Genomic DNA, 14,968 nt, shown 5'->3' with positions numbered 1-14,968 from the left:
AGTAACCATTGCCATGAGTTGTTTTTCAACAGGAGGTTCTGGCAAGGAACGCGGGACTAATGGGCCTCCACCAACAGGAAGAATTTGTGAAAGGTCCAAAGGAGACACCACATGTCCGACCACCTCCCAGAATCCTTCTCTCTGGCATCCATCTGGGCTGAAGAAGGCCTGCACCACCAGAAGGACTCTGAGTCAGAATGATCAGCTAAAGACAACCCGGAAACTAATGCCATCACCATAAAACCCGAGACTGCAGGCCGTGTGACAGAGCTGTTCTCCTGGGTTCCCTTCCCCTACGGCTCTGCACCCGGGTGCCCTCTCCCAAGAAGATCTCCTGCTCTGTCGGCACGTGTGTCTCCTGGGACACTTCATTTCTGAGTGGTAGACAAGAGCCCAGGTTCGGGCCTTGGAAGGTGTCCTCCTTCCTGCACCTGGGGTACCGATCTGTGCACTGGGATTTGCCTGACGTGTGAGCCTTCTTTTCCCTCCAAAGCAATATCTTGTAAGTTTGCTGAATCTTTAGTTTTCTTTGAAATGGGAAGCCTCGTGCCTCACGAATGCTCCACGTGAAGGGCTGCAGATGGTTACATGGCCACGTTCTCCGCTTCACGTTCTTATTTCTGAATCCAACCCATGAGACTCCTTCTCCTCGCATCCCCAAACACCCTGTCCATGCCCCACTCCCCCGACCCGTGGTGACCTCCATCTACAACGCGAAGAAAGAAAAAAAACTCGAAATCTGATACCAGAGTGAAATAAAGATATAAGTACATGCGGTGCAGTGGATGGTCTGTTTCTTTGGCGGGATCTGCCTGATGTCCAGCCCAGGGTCTCTACCGTGGACCCTAGCCTGGGAGCGGGTCTCCAGCAGGAGAAAGCGCAGGGGTGGGGGTGGGAGTCGACAGGAGCCCTCTGCCGGGGGCGGAGGCCAGGCGGCTGGAGTGCACATCTGGGTCAGAGAAACGCGAAGGGGAGTGGAGGTCCGCAGGCTCACATTGTGGACTTGAGACCAGACAGGTTTGGAGACAATCCTGCTCAGTAGCCGAATATTCAGAGAGGCTGCGGTGGCACTGCATGGTTTGAGAAGCCCATTTCTGAAACCAAATCACATCCTAATCAGGAAGTATACCAGTGGAGCCCAGAGGAGAAATGGGCGCCTAGAGGATAAAGTGGTGGGGGGGAATGAAAGGGGCAGAGAAACCTCCCACAGGCTTCCTGATGTGAGCATTTAGGCCCAGGGCCACAGGAGGCCCAGATCTGGCCTTTCTGTATATATTGTTCCGGCTTTCCCCAGCGGTCCAGTGCTTAGGAGTCCACCTGCCAATTTCGGGGACAAGAGTTCAGTCCCTCTTTCAGGAAGACCCCACATGAACAGTTGGGGCCAATGATGCACAAGATAGGAAAGCAGATCAAAAACCCAATCACCACGTCCCAGCTGGAGAACAAAAGTGGGAGCCTGGCTGTGGTGCCTGAACACACCCCACCAAGGGTGTGGGGAGGGGGCAGACCTCGATCTCACCCCTCCAGCCCAACCCCTGACCCAGCCTGCACTCACCCCACTTCAGGGACCACATTCCCCCGCATGCCCTGACACCCTCCCCCCATCCCGCTGGGGTGCAAACCAGGGGAACCTGTCACTTGTTTGGCTCCCTTCCTCCTGCACCCAGAGCCCCAATAAAGCCTTGCCTGAACTTCCTGTCTGGCCTCTCATCAAGCAATCGAACCGACCCTCGACCTGAAAGTTCACTGTCCCGAAAACAATCAAGATGATGTTGGTCAGACCACTGATGACCGATCTGAAGGTGACTCTCAACCAGCTGCCTGGGCTGTTTCTGCATAGAGCGGCCCCCTCACAATTCTGTCTGGAAAAGCTCTGGCCCCACTGGTTGCCACTAAGGGTTTGGGTGGGGGAGTGGTCAGTCGGCCTCTGGACAGGTGTCCACCATCCTCCCCCCGACCTGCCGGCGTCTGAAACAAAGCAAACTTTCCTTTCCACCAACCCGGCCGCTCTACTGCTTTGAGTGTGGAGCAGCCGGACCCACCACACTTCTCTGGGCAGCCGTGTGAGGCTACAGGATGACATCCGCCTTCAAGGAGATGCAGTGCAAGCACCTTTTCTCTGCTAAGGACACAGACATTTCACACCTCCTAGTCCTTTCCTGGGGTTCTGAGGCAACCCAGTGCTCATTTACACGTTTTCCTTCCAAGTTAAGAGTCAACACACAGGCCCGTCAGTGCCCTCAGAGACTCCTGCACTAAAGCAGCTTTGGGAAATGTATCTCCCGCCATCTGGAGTCTCTGCATGGCTTCTGATGGCCACAACGTGCCCAGGGATTCGGGTGCAACGACACTAGCCCTAGCAAGCTTTCTCAGCTCTATGGAGACACAAGCACCTCCGTATTTGATTCTCATACACCTAGCCGGACTTCTCCCCGTCCAGGTCCCCGGCTCTCAGAGACCACCTCCAGAGCTCCAAACACACCCGGGGTATTCAAAAATCGATATTGAGCAGGGGGCTTGGCCCCACCCCACTCGCCACTGCCTGCCGCACTGTCTTCTGAAAACATCCAGCTCTCAGCTCTGCCTTAGACAGGCCCCCTTCAAGAGGCCACAGGCTCTTGAAAACCTAGCGCTTCCCCTTGGGTCTCTCACCCTGCGCGGTGCCTCTCCTCACTAGGTGACTTTCAACTTCTGTTTGTAATGACACTGGCCTCTCTGCAGAGCCACTGAGGCACCTCTATGAATTAAGACGCAGGCACAGCCTGACCGAAAGCAAAACGAGACATCCGATATGTGTTGCGACTTAGCGAGAACGACTTCCTTCCTGCAAGACCTACTCCTGCGACTTCTAAGCCACATTGTGTGGGCTGATCTCGAGGGCAAGATGATGCCCTTTCTGCCAAATGAATTACCGTACCAAAACGTGATAAAGGAATTTATTAAACTGATTTGTCTGCATGCAATGCAACCTATTTGGAGCTTTCTAACAGGAAAGCTTGCTGGTGCTACGAGAACCTGGTTTCTCGTTTCCATCGCACCCAAGATGTCGTATTGCTTTCAGAAATAACCTGATGAAGCAATAGGTAGAAATCCGGTTTAAACAACTTGTGAAGTTGCCGGGCGCCGTATGAGGGGTCCCGCTCGTTACGAGATCATGAAGAAAATACCGGGCAGTCAAGGCCGTCCGGGAACCTGTCCATGACGAGGTCACGACGAATGAACCTGACAGGCAAGGCCGTCTAGGATGAGGGACCCTCCAGGTTGGCCTCGGACTCTAACCCACCCTGTACCTTCCCCCCTTTTCTGCTGTTGTTCTTGTTTGCCCTGTTGCAGATTCTTGTGTTGCCTGCCGAGAGTTCTGCTCCTCTTTCACTGAATGAGGACCAACTTAAAACCCTAATTAATAAATCTCTTGGATGCTGCTGCCCTATGAAGGGGCCAGAGATGAAGGAAATGTTTCCATGCAAACACTTTGCTGGCGTTCTGGCTTGTTTGATAAATGTGTGATCTCATTGCACAAAATGCTCTTGATTGTTCTAAACATCCTAAGCACAGTACGCTAACAAAAGAAACTATTAAGCATAGGCCCCTTCGCGGGGTGAGAATAGCTCCACAAATATGATAGCTGCAAATGTGCCTAACAGAAAATAGTTTAGATAGAGATTAGCTGGTGACTTCTTGCAGGTAGTTAACTTTTAGACTAAGAGCCTGTTTTGTGCCATAGCTGATGTTTCTGCTGTCCTTCGCAGTTCTGTTCTGTAAAAATGTAATCCTATCTAGTTCCCATAGAGATGACGCCTATTAGAAAGAAAATAGATTAATTATAAGAAAAACAGGGTCGGCTACTGAAGTTGCTTAAGTCACACCAGGGGCAAGCCATAAAATGTTAGCAGGCCTGAAGGCCAAATGATAAGAAAGACTCTTGTGAACGAAAAGTATGTGGGTGACATCCTGTTTCTGTTGAAGGTCAAGTTGCTGTAATGTTTTGAGATGCCCTGTGTGTAAGCAATATGCACTTCGCCCAAAGATGTTGTTAAGGGTATAAAGGAGCCGTGCGAAAATAAACTCCAGACTCAGCCCCGAGCTTTGTCTCACTGTCTCTCTCATTCACTGACGCCGTTCATCCTGAGGGTTCCCCTGGATCCTGCTGGGGCTGGACCCCGGCATGAAGCAACTTGGAAACGTTTTGTTGAATGATCCTTGACGTCCTTGTCGCATCTCCAGGAAACCGATCAACTGAACTCTGAACGAGAATTGAAACTATTTGAAAATGGCACGACTTGTACACCTTTTTTTTTTTTCTTTCTATTCTATCCCTTCGCAACCCAGTTTATTTTGACAAATTTAGTTACATTTTAGGAGGGACAGTCCCTATACAAAAGTACTCAACAGCAAGTAGATATTTGTACCCTAAAGTTTTCCCGTTAATTCTTCTCCTGTGTTTTCTTAGAAAATACTCCATTTGTGATTTCGAATTTGTCTGGCCACTGTGAGTGTTTTGGCTCCACATTTTGAGCACTTGCATTTTCTTGTTTTTGGAGAGCCTTGGAGCCTCTCCTCTCTCCTTTTTTGCCTCTCAATTTGCTGTTTCTTCGCAGCGCAGAAGGCGTAGCTTGCTCATATGCTTCCTGTGCCTCTTGTTTGTCGTTCTCTGCTTCTTTGGAACGTTTCACAGAGTATATTCAACTGCTACAGTGTCGTTCTGGCGGAAGCCGTTCAGGGCTACAATGTCCTTCAGACAAAGCCTGGTCAGTGGGACCTTGGCGGTCTTCTGGCAAAGACTGCTCACCTTGTTCTACCCAGGACTGGTCAGCTTTTCCCAGCTGTCTGCTGAGTCTTTCCTCTGCAGCTAAGTGGAGATGGTGCAGGTGATCAGGGTGTTAGGGGAAGACCACTGATCCCACCCTGGCCAGGCACCTAGTAACCATTGCCATGAGTTGTTTTACGACAGGAGGTTCTGGCAAGGAACGCGGGACTAATGGGCCTCCACCAACAGGAAGAATTTGGGAAAGGTCCACAGGAGACACCACATGTCCGACCACCTCCCAGAATCCTTCTCTCTGGCATCCATCTGGGCTGAAGAAGGCCTGCACCACCAGAAGGACTCTGAGTCAGAATGATCGGCTAAAGACAACCCGGAAACTAACGCCATCACCATAAAACCCGAGACTGCAGGCCGTGTGACAGAACTGTTCTCCTGGGTTCCCTTCCCCTACGGCTCTGCACCCGGGTGCCCTCTCCCAAGAAGATCTGCTGATTTGTTGGCACGTGTGTCTCCTGGGACACTTCATTTCTGAGTGGTAGACAAGAGCCCAGGTTCGGGCCTTGGAAGGTGTCCTCCTTCCTGCACCTGGGGTACCGATCTGTGCACTGGGATTTGCCTGACGTGTGAGCCTTCTTTTCCCTCCAAAGCAATATCTTGTAAGTTTGCTGAATCTTTAGTTTTCTTTGAAATGGGAAGCCTCGTGCCTCACGAATGCTCCACGTGAAGGGCTGCAGATGGTTACATGGCCACGTTCTCTGCTTCACGTTCTTATTTCTGAATCCAACCCATGAGACTCCTTCTCCTCGCATCCCCAAACACCCTGTCCATGCCCCACTCCCCCGACCCGTGGTGACCTCCATCTACAACGCGAAGAAAGAAAAAAAACTCGAAATCTGATACCAGAGTGAAATAAAGATATAAGTACATGCAGTGCAGTGGATGGTCTGTTTCTTTGGCGGGATCTGCCTGATGTCCAGCCCAGGGTCTCTACCGTGGACCCTAGCCTGGGAGCGGGTCTCCAGCAGGAGAAAGCACAGGGGTGGGGGTGGGAGTCGACAGGAGCCCTCTGTCGGGGGCGGAGGCCAGGCGGCTGGAGTGCACATCTGGCTCAGAGAAACGCGAAGGGGAGTGGAGGTCCGCAGGCTCACATTGTGGACTTGAGACCAGACAGGTTTGGAGACAATCCTGCTCAGTAGCCGAATATTCAGAGAGGCTGCGGTGGCACTGCATGGTTTGAGAAGCCCATTTCTGAAACCAAATCACATCCTAATCAGGAAGTATACCAGTGGAGCCCAGAGGAGAAATGGGCGCCTAGAGGATAAAGTCAGGGGGATGAAAGGGGCAGAGAAACCTCCCACAGGCTTCCTGATGTGAGCATTTAGGCCCAGGGCCACAGGAGGCCCAGATCTGGCCTTTCTGTATATATTGTTCCGGCTTTCCCCAGCGGTCCAGTGCTTAGGAGTCCACCTGCCAATTTCGGGGACAAGAGTTCAGTCCCTCTTTCAGGAAGACCCCACATGAACACTTGGGGCCAATGATGCACAAGATAGGAAAGCAGATCAAAAACCCAATCACCACGTCCCAGCTGGAGAACAAAAGCGGGAGCCTGGCTGTGGTGCCTGCACACACCCCACCAAGGCTGTGGGGAGGGGGCAGACCTCGATCTCACCCCTCCAGCCCAACCCCTGACCCAGCCTGCACTCGCCCCACTTCAGGGACCACAGTCCCCCGCATGCCCTGACACCCTCCCCCCATCCCGCTGGGGTGCAAACCAGGGGAACCTGTCACTTGTTTGGCTCCCTTCCTCCTGCACCCAGAGCCCCAATAAAGCCTTGCCTGAACTTCCTGTCTGGCCTCTCATCAAGCAATCGAACCGACCCTCGACCTGAAAGTTCACTGTCCCGAAAACAATCAAGATGATGTTGGTCAGACCACTGATGACCGATCTGAAGGTGACTCTCAACCAGCTGCCTGGGCTGTTTCTGCATAGAGCGGCCCCCTCACAATTCTGTCTGGAAAAGCTCTGGCCCCACTGGTTGCCACTAAGGGTTTGGGTGGGGGAGTGGTCAGTCGGCCTCTGGACAGGTGTCCACCATCCTCCCCGCGACCTGCCGGCGTCTGAAACAAAGCAAACTTTCCTTTCCACCAACCCGGCCGCTCTACTGGTTTGAGTGTGGAGCAGCCGGACCCACCACACTTCTCTGGGCAGCCGTGTGACGCTACAGAATGACATCCGCCTTCAAGGAGATGCAGTGCAAGCACCTTTTCTGTGCTAAGGACACAGACATTTCACACCTTCTAGTCCTTTCCTGGGGTTCTGAGGCAACCCAGTGCTCATTTACACGTTTTCCTTCCAAGTTAAGAGTCAACACACAGGCCCGTCAGTGCCCTCAGAGACTCCTGCACTAAAGCAGCTTTGGGAAACTATCTGCCACCATCTGGAGTCTCTGCACGGCTTCTGATGGCCACAACGTGCCCAGGGATTCGGGTGCAACGACACTAGCCCTAGCAAGCTTTCTCAGCTCTATGGAGACACAAGCACCTCCGCATTTGATACTCAGACACCTAGCCGGACTTCTCCCCGTCCAGGTCCCTGGCTCTCAGAGACCACCTCCAGAGCTCCAAACACATCCGGGGTATTCAAAAACCGATATTGAGCAGGGGGCTTGGCCCCACCCCACTCGCCACTTCCTGCTGCCTCTTCTGAAAACAACCAGCTCTCAGCTCTACCTTAGACACGCGCCCTTCAAGAGGCCACAAGCTCTTGAAAACCTGGCGCTTCCCCTTGGGTCTCTGCACCCTGCGCGGTGCCTCTCCTCACTAGGTGACTTTCAACTTCTGTTTGTAATGACACTGGCCTCTCTGCAGAGCCACTGAGGCACCTCTATGAATTAAGACGCAGGCACAGCCTGACCGAAAGCAAAACGAGATATCCGTTATGTGTTGCGACTTAGCGAGAACGACTTCCTTCCTGCAAGACCTACTCCTGCGACTTCTAAGCCACATTGTGTGGGCTTATCTCGAGGGCAAGATGATGCCCTTCCTGCCAAATGAATTACCGTACCAAAACGTGATAAAGGAATTTATTAAACTGATTTGTCTGCATGCAATGCAACCTATTTGGAGCTTTCTAACAGGAAAGCTTGCTGGTGCTACGAGAACCTGGTTTCTCGTTTCCATCGCACCCAAGATGTCGTATTGCTTTCAGAAAGAACCTGATGAAGCAATAGGTAGAAATCCGGTTTAAACAACATGTGAAGTTGCCAGGCGCTGTTATGTGGGGTCCCGCCCGTGATGAGATCATGAAGAAAATACCGGGCAGGCAAGGCCATCCGGGAACCTGTCCATGACGAGGTCACGACGAATGAACCTGATAGGCAACGCCGTCTAGGATGAGGGACCCTCCAGGTTGGCCTCGGCCTCTAACCCACCCTGTACCCTCCCCCCTTTTCTGCTGTTGTTCTTGTTTGCCCTGTTGCAGATTCTTGTGTTGCCTGCTGAGAGCTCTCCTGCTCCTCTTTCACTGAATGAGAACCAACTTAAAACCCTAATTAATAAATCACCTGGATGCTGCTGCCCTATGAAGGGGCCAGAGATGAAGGAAATGCTTCCATTCAAACATTTTGCTGGCATTCTGGCTTGTTTGATAAATGTGTGATCTCATTGCACAAAATGCTCTTGATTGTTCTAAACATCCTAAGCACAGTATGCTAACAAGAGAAACTATTAAGCATAGGCCTCTTTGCGGGGTGAGAAAAGCTCCACAAATATGATAGCCACAAATGTGCCTAATAGAAAATTCTTTAGAAATTTAGAAATAGTTTAGATAGAGATTAGCTGGTGACTTCTTGCAGGTAGTTAACTTTTAGACTAAGAGCCTGTTTTGTGCCGTATCTGCTGTTTCTGCTGTCCTTCGCAGTTCTGTTCTGTAAAAATGTAATCCTATCTAGTTCCCATAGAGATGACGCTTATTAGAAAGAAAATAGATTAATTATAAGAAAAACAGGGTCGGCTAGTGAAGTTGCTTAAGTCACACCAGGGGCAAGCCATAAAATGTTAGCAGGCCTGAAGACCAAATGATAAGAAAGACTCTCGTGAACGAAAAGTATGTGGGTGACATCCAGTTTCTGTTGAAGGTCAATTTGCTGTAATGTTTTGAGGTGACCTGTGTGTAAGCATTATGCACTTCCCCCAAAGATGTTGTTAACGGTATAAAGGGGCCATGCAGAAATAAACTCCAGACTCAGCCCCGAGCTTTGTCTCACTGTCTCTCTCATTCGCCGACGCCGTTCATCCTGAGGGTTCCCCTGGATCCTACTGGGGGTGGACCCCGGCATGAAGCGACTTGGAAACGTTTTGTTGAATGATCCTTGACGTCCTTGTCGCATCTCCAGGAAACCGATCAACTGAACTCTGAACGAGATTTGAAACTATTTGAAAACGGTACGACTTCTACATTTTTAATTTTTTTTCCTATTCTATCCCTTCGCAACCCAGTTTATGTTGACAAATCTAGTTACATGTTAGGAGGGACAGTCCCTATACAAAAGTACTCAACAGCAAGTAGATATTTGTAACCTAAATTTTTCCCGTTAATTCTTCTCCTGTATTTTCTTAGAAAATACGCCACTTGTGAATTCGAATTTGTCTGGCCACTGTGAGTGTTTTGGCTCCACATTTTGAGCACTTGCATTTTCTTGTTTTTGGAGAGCCTTGGAGCCTCTCCTCTCTCCTTTTTTGCCTCTCAAGTTGCTGTTTCTTCGCAGCGCAGCAGGTGTAGCTTGCTCATATGCTTCCTGTGCCTCTTGTTTGTCGTTCTCTTCTTCTTTGGAACGTTTCACAGAGTATATTCAACTGCTACAGTGTCCTTCTGGCGGAAGCCGTTCAGGGCTACAATGTCCTTCAGACAAAGCCTGGTCAGTGGGACCTTGGCGGTCTTCTGGCAAAGACTGCTCACCTTGTTCTACCCAGGACTGGTCAGCTCTTCTCAGCTGCCTGCTGAGTCTTTCCTCTGCAGCTAAGTGGAGATGGTGCAGGTGATCAGGGTGTTAGGGGAAGCGCACTGATCCCACCCTGGCCAGGCATCTAGTAACCATTGCCATGAGTTGTTTTTCGACAGGAGGTTCTGGCAAGGAACGCGGGACTAATGGGCCTCCACCAACAGGAAGAGTTTGTGAAAGGTCCAAAGGAGACACCACATGTCCGACCACCTCCCAGAATCCTTCTCTCTGGCATCCATCTGGGCTGAAGAAGGCCTGCACCACCAGAAGGACTCTGAGTCAGAATGATCGGCTAAAGACAACCCGGAAACTAATGCCATCACCATAAAACCCGAGACTGCAGGCCGTGTGACAGAGCTGTTCTCCTGGGTTCCCTTCCCCTACGGCTCTGCACCCGGGTGCCCTCTCCCAAGAAGATCTCTTGCTTTGTCGGCACGTGTGTCTCCTGGGACACTTCATTTCTGAGTGGTAGACAAGAGCCCAGGTTCGGGCCTTGGAAGGTGTCCTCCTTCCTGCACCTGGGGTACCGATCTGTGCACTGGGATTTGCCTGACGTGTGAGCCTTCTTTTCCCTCCAAAGCAATATCTTGTAAGTTTGCTGAATCTTTAGTTTTCTTTGAAATGGGAAGCCTCGTGCCTCACGAATGCTCCACGTGAAGGGCTGCAGATGGTTACATGGCCACGTTCTCCGCTTCACATTCTTATTTCTGAATCCAACCCATGAGACTCCTTCTCCTCGCATCCCCAAACACCCTGTCCACGCCCCACTCCCCTGACCCGTGGTGACCTCCATCTACTACGCGAAGAAAGAAAAAAAACTCGAAATCTCATACCAGAGTGAAATAAAGATATAAGTACATGCGGTGCAGTGGATGGTCTGTTTCTTTGGCGGGATCTGCCTGATGTCCAGCCCAGGGTCTCTACCGTGGGCCCTAGCCTGGGAGCGGGTCTCCAGCAGGAGAAAGCGCAGGGGTGGGGTGGGAGTCGACAGGAGCCCTCTGCCGGGGGCGGAGGCCAGGCGGCTGGAGTGCACATCTGGCTCAGAGAAACGCGAAGGGGAGTGGAGGTCCGCAGGCTCACATTGTGGACTTGAGACCAGACAGGTTTGGAGACAATCCTGCTCAGTAGCTGGATATTCAGAGAGGCTGTGGTGGCACTGGATGGTCGAGAAGGCAATTTCTGAAACCAAATCACATCCTAATCAGGAAGTATAGCAGTGGAGCTCAGAGGAGTGATTTTGGACCCACAAAAAATAAAGTCTGACACTGCTTCCACTGTTTCCGCATCTATTTCCCATGAAGTGATGGGACCAGATGCCATGTTATTAGTTTTCTGAATGTTGAGCTTTAAGCCAACTTTTTCACCCTCCTCTTTCACTTTCATCAAGAGGCTTTTTAGTTCTTCTTCACTTTCTGCCATAAGGGTAGTGTCATCTGCATACCTGAGGTTATTGATATTTCTCCCAGCAATCTTGATTCCAGCTTGTGCTTCTTCCAGCCCAGCATTTCTCATGATGTACTCTGCATATATGTTAAATAAGCAGGGTGACAATATACAGCATTGAGGTACTCCTTTTCCTGTTTGGAACCAGTCTGTTGTTCCATGTCCACTTCTAACTGTTGCTTCCAGACCTGCATATAGGTTTCTCAAGAGGTGGGTCAGGTGGTCTGGTATTCCCATCTCTTTCAGAATTTTCCACAGTTTATTGTGACCCATACAGTCAAAGGCTTTGGCATAGTCAATAGAGCAGATATAGATGTTTTTCTGGAACTCTCTTGCTTTTTGGATGATCCAGCAGATGTTGGCAATTTGGTCTCTGGTTCCTCTGCTTTTTCTACAACCAGCTTGAATATCTGGAAGTTCATGGTTCACGTATTGCTGAAGCCTGGTTTGGAGAATTTTGAGCATTACTTTACTAGCATGTGAGATGAGTGCAATTGTGCGGTAGTTTGAGCATTCTTTGGGATTGCCTTTCTTTGAGATTGGAATGAAAACTGACTTTTTCCAGTCCTGTGCCCACTGCTGAGTTTTCCAAATTTGCTGGCATATTGAGTAGAGCACTTTCACAGCACCATCATTCAGCATTTGAAAGAGCTCAACTGGAATTCCATCACCTCCACTAGCTTTGCTGGTAGTGATGCTTTCTAAGGCCCACCTGACTTCACATTCCAGGATGTCTGGCTCTAGGTGAGTGATCACACCATCGTGATTATCTGGGTCATGAAGATCTTTTTTGTACAGTTCTTCTGTGTATTCTTGCCACCTCTTCTTAATAGCTTTTGCTTCTGTTAGGTCCATACCATTTCTGTCCTTTATCGAACCCATCTTTGCATGAAATGTTCCCTTGGTATCTCTTAATTTTCTTGAAGTGATCTCTAGTGTTTCCCATTCTGTTGTTTTCCTCTATTTATTTGCATTGCTGTCTGAGGAAAGCTTTCTTATCTCTCCTTGCTATTCTTTGGAACTCTGCATTCAAATGGAAATATCTTTCCGTTTCTCCTTTGCTTTTTGCTTCTCTTCTTTTCACAGCTCTTTGTAAGGAGTCCTCAGACAACCATTTTGCCTTTTTGCATTTCTTTCCCTTGGGGATGGTCTTGATCCCTGCCTCCTGTTCAATGTCATGAACCTCCATCCATAGACAGAGTGCCTGATGAACTATGTGAATTCTTAGAGAAATGCAAATCAAAATTACAATGAGGTATCACCTCACACAGGTTAGAACGGACTTCAGCAAAAGGTCTAAAACCAACAAATGCTGGGGAGGTTGTGGAGAGAGGGGAACCCTCCTACAGTGATGCTGGCAATGTCGATTGTTAACAGCCAGTACACAGAACAGCGGGGAGGTTTCTCAAGTAAAAAGTGAATGAAATTAGGACACTCCCAGAGAGAAAAAGAAACTCCACATTGATTAAAGAGCTAAATAGATGGCCAGTAATCTAAATCTCTTGAGGAAAATATAGGTATAATATGCTTTGACATAAATCAGAACATTTTTTGGTCTACCTCTTAGAGTAATGCAAAACAAAACAAAACAAATGAAAGACTTCATTGACTTTTTTTTTCTTTTTTTTTTTTTTTTCATTTATTTTCATTAGTTGGAGGCCAATCACTTCACAATATTATAGTGGCCCCTGTCATACATTGACATGAATCAGCCATGGATTTACATGTATTCCCCATCCCGATTCCCCCTCCCACCTCCCTCTCTACCCGATCCTTCTGGGTTTTCCCAGTGCACCAGGCCCGAGCACTTGTCTCATGCATCCAACCTGGGCTGGTGATCTGTTTCACCCTAGATAATATACATGTTTCGATGCTGATCTCTCCAAACATCCCACCCTCGCCTTCTCCCACAGAGTCCAAGAGTCTGTTCTGTACATCTGTGTCTCTTTTTCTGTTTTGCATATAGGGTTATCATTGATTTTAAAAGCATTTGCTCAGCAAAAGGAATCATGAACAGAAAGAAAAAGAAAACCCTCAGCATGGTAAAAATTAAGTGACTATTAATTGTTGAATATTAAGTGCCCATGAGCACAGTTTTTCCAGTTGTTGTGAATGCACTTGAATCATCCAGAAATCATCCTGCTCCCCAGTCCCTGGAGAAACTGTCTTCCACAAAACCAGTCCCAAAAATGTTGGGGACTGCTGCTCTATAGCATAACAATAAGAATATACCTGACAGAACTGACTACTACAGTAAAAACTGGCTACATATTAAACTTGTTTTTTTTTTATTTTTCAACAACAACAAGATCTTTCTTATATAGAATTTCAACATAAATACAAATTAGAATACAAAATGTTTTTCAAGGTGAACTAATTATGTTTTGGGAAAAAAAATCCAGAAAGAAAACAGCATTTTACTGTTATTTATTTCTAGACAAATTCAGGTTCTCTGGGTATTATTTTAGCCCTGTATTACATGCTTTATCTCTATTTACTGATAATGAGAAGTTTGGAGGTTATTTTCCTAAAATTTAAAATAAAGAACATTTCCTATAAAGGAAAGATCTCAATTAACAAGCTAACTTGTTAACAGGTTAACTTTATACTTAACAAGCTAATTTTATTCTTCAAGGAGTGATAATAAGAGAAGAAACTGGGCCTAAAGTTAGCAGAAAGAAAGGAATATTAAAAATGAAATAAAGAACAGAAAAAATAAAATAAAATAGATCAGTGAAACCAAGAGCTTTTTTCCTCTTTCAAAAAAAAACGTGTAAAAAAAAAAAAAGTGTTTCATCACTTACCACTGGTAGGGACATGGGGGAGGGCAAGCTTCCGTCAGGCACCTAAGACTTTCAGCAGCTCACTTCCATCCTGGCTTCCCTTCCTCTCTAGATCCGGCTGAATTAATTTCCCTTGAAAAAGCAAGAAACACGTTCTGGTTTCATCACAGCGATTCACATTCTCCCTCCTCCTGGGAGCCCCTCCCAGCACTGCACTCGCCTCCCTCCTTCCCCAGCTCCAGCCCAGCGGGCTTCGCCTGCCCGCACACAGCTGCTGGTCATCCTCAATCAGCACGACCAAGCCGCTCTGTTCCTCTGGAAACAAAATTCATACATTGTTTTGTTTGTTACCCCTCTGTCCCCTGTCTTCCTAACACACTGAGAGCCGTGTGAGGGCGAGCTCTGCTCTCCTTACCACTCACGGATGCTCCCCCCTCAGCATCTGCACACAGGGCGCCTCCCCGCCGTCTCCTCCCCAGCATCTCCCACGACAGACAGAGGACATATAGACATTCATGCGTCCTGAGCTCTCCTCTGAATTATAATTACCTGCAGATTCCCAGGGACTCCAGGAAGTCAGGTTTTATATGGTACCTTCAATAAATCCCATAAAGCCTTTTATGTTAGCAAAAAAACAAAAAAACCTCACTTGAATTTTTGCTCAGTAAAGCCCCTCTGGAAACCCCACTCTCTGCTGCCCAGTCATCCCTCCATCCAGCCGGAGGCGGGGTGTGGTCAGCGGGGCAGGTCAGCACGTGTCCTGAACAATGTCAGTGCACAAACACAGCTCCAGGGTTCTCTCCTCTTGGAGACCCCCTCAGCTTTTCGCTCAGAGACGGAGCATAAAGAAGCACTCCCCTGACTGCTCTTTGCTCCAGAGTTCTGTGCAGGTAAGAGTTACGCAGGATGGACCAGGGGCTCCTGAGTCTATAGTTACAGGGACAGGGTCCTGAGACCAGCTCTGCCCACAGAGACGC

The sequence above is a fragment of the Cervus elaphus genome, chromosome 4, assembly GCF_910594005.1.
Source record: "Cervus elaphus chromosome 4, mCerEla1.1, whole genome shotgun sequence".
Classification (NCBI taxonomy): Eukaryota; Metazoa; Chordata; class Mammalia; order Artiodactyla; family Cervidae; genus Cervus; species Cervus elaphus.
The sequence above is the reverse complement of the archived record's forward strand: the minus strand, read 5'-3'. Positions refer to the sequence as shown.